The sequence below is a fragment of the Anabrus simplex genome, chromosome 3 (assembly GCF_040414725.1).
Source record: "Anabrus simplex isolate iqAnaSimp1 chromosome 3, ASM4041472v1, whole genome shotgun sequence".
NCBI classification, from domain to species: Eukaryota; Metazoa; Arthropoda; class Insecta; order Orthoptera; family Tettigoniidae; genus Anabrus; species Anabrus simplex.
Window position 1 is genome coordinate 461,019,231 of NC_090267.1, and position 2,745 is coordinate 461,021,975.

The window sequence follows — 2,745 nt, forward strand, 5'->3', positions numbered from 1 at the left end:
AACAGATACAACAAAAGGGCAATATCTTACAAGGCGAAACTTAGACACTACAGCACAGTGGTAAAGCCAGAGGGTCTCTACGCTTTAGAGAGCCTGACGATGAATAAAAAGGGTGAGCTTCAAGATCTCGAAAAAAAAGGAGAGGAGAATTTTAAGGAAAATTTTAGGACCACAGAAAAATGCTGATGGGGAGTGGAGGAATAGAAAAAATGATGACCTCTACAAATACACCGAAAAAATCACTGTCACCATGCGAAAGCGAAGGCTAAAATTCTATGGGCATCTAGAAAGAATGAATGACAAACGGCTAACTAAGAAAATATTCAAGTACATCACTGGACTGAAAGTTTCGACGAAGTGGGTGGAAGAGGTAAAAAGAGATGCAATAGAAAGTGGACTTACAATGGATATGGTTCACAACAGAAAAGAAGCCGAGTGGACAGTATCAAAACATTCCAGGAGAAACCACCAAAATGTAGACTCAAACTGGTCATATCTGAGAAAGAAAGGAAGATCAGAAGTGAAAGGATGAAGAGGTTCTGGCAGGAGAAGAAGAAGAAGAAGAAGAAGAAGAAGAGAAAGCCTTAAGTTCAATGCGTTCCATAGGCGGCCAAATTCGGATACAAGAAGAAGAAGGGTTTTAATTAAAGTGATGCCGTAAAATAGAGTGTGTTTGTATATTTTTAAATATTGTTAAAAATATGTATTCAGTATAAACCTGTAGATTCGTATGATTCAATTATGTGGTACACATGCTCAAAAACGGTATTCTCTATATCTCGAAATTTCGATAACTCGAAATAAAATTTAGCTCCCGGGATGATTCGAGATATCAAGGTTCCACTGTAATCACAGTTTTAACATTGATACTTTCACGGCTCGTACTTGTACACATGATATGTGCTTTTGGGCTTATGCCGTGTCAAGGTGAAACTCTTTACGGTTCGCAGAGAACTTTGCTCAGCGTCTTCAAAACAAAATCTCAACTGTTCACGCGAACGACTTCTACAATAATGAGGGTTTGAGTTTAAGAATGCTTTACCGTTGGACCTGTAGTGGTACGCTCGTTCGTCACCAGGTGGCTCGCTGTATACTGGCACAGCACTAGTATTCCAAGCGGCAATTACAGCTCCAACAGTAAAGCATTCTTAAATTCAAACCCTCATTATTGTAGAATTCTTCCTCGTGAACAGTCGAGATTCTCTTCTGAAGACGCGAAGCAAAGTTCTCTGCGAAACGTGAAGTGTTTCGCCTTGTTTTCTTGACATGGCGTAAGCCCAAAAGCCATATCATATCTAATCATAATTTGTTCAATAAAACACGTTTCAAAATAATACTGTTACATTAAATATTAAATATTCTAAGATACATAAAACATTATTATTCAATATGTACAATAATTAAGATGCGTTATGCATACATAGTGTAAATATTTATATACACATTTACATTTATACACATTACATCTACTTACTTTATACGTACAAACACAAATTCTTAAGCGTTAATTCTACAGCCCAGTCATAACATTTCAATTATTTGAAGTATGCTGTTTGTCACCTATTTACACCTCATAATACTGACAGAAATATTATAACAATAGATATTTCAATCTTTTGAAATTTAAATAATGTTCTCTTTCTCTTCAATAAAGAGTTGAAGTTGAATAACATCACTATAAATAGCCTTCCAAAGAATTTGCTAAATATTTTGATTGTATGATATGACAACAAACGAAGATATTTTATCATATAATTTTAAAAGTTAACTTTGCGATATACGCGGGTAAACTGTTTGCAAAATATATTATATATGAATTCATAATTACAATTTATTTAATGTAGAAGAAACGAAGTAGTTATTTTTTTAAATAATCATGTTATGTCTCCGGGACTATATATTAATGCTTATGACAGGACAGTTCAGCATTGGTAATAAACGCTATACTCCGCTTCCTTACCACTGCTAAACTTGTAAAAGTATCTATCATCCAGATTTCATTCAAAATCTAGACGAGAATTTATGCATCAAATATTCTATTTCGAGAGTGTAATCTAACCTATCCTTGTCCCTATAATTAGAAAATATGTTAACAACTTATCTATTTACACCATTAGATTGTACGGTAGTGCAAATAGTACACGAATTGATATAATACAATCATATCTTGAAGTAGTTTACGTATATATTGAAGTGATTTCTTGTTAAAACTCCTCCGTTTAAAAGTTATTAAAATAGGCCTAATTTACTTAACAATTCAAGGATATAATAATAATAATAATAGCGTATCCATAATTTTGGAGAAAAGAACTTCAACCGGTTAACACATGTGTATGTTTAGTCCTCAGCCCGAAGGCTGGTTGGATCCTCAACAGCTCTGCCATCAGCTGTCATAGATGGCCTAGGCATCACTGAAGAGGCATACTAGGGAAATGAGGAGTGAGGTAGTTTTCCGTTGCTTTCCTCACCGGGCCAGAAGTTGCTATTACATATCAGTCTGCCAAGCCCACTGAAATGCATGCACCAACTGACCCTATGAGCAATATTTTCACACCATTCAGAGCAGGGACTGGCTGCAGAAGGAATGGCATTACTAGCATCACTCATACCTCAGTCACTTTCATTTTGTCAAAGCCAAGGATAAAGCTGAGACAGATCAATGAAAGTAACAAGATTGCTCTAGCCCATACCAGAAGACATAGTGCACTGTAAACACTAGGTCCCGCCAGCAAAGGCATGGGTTAA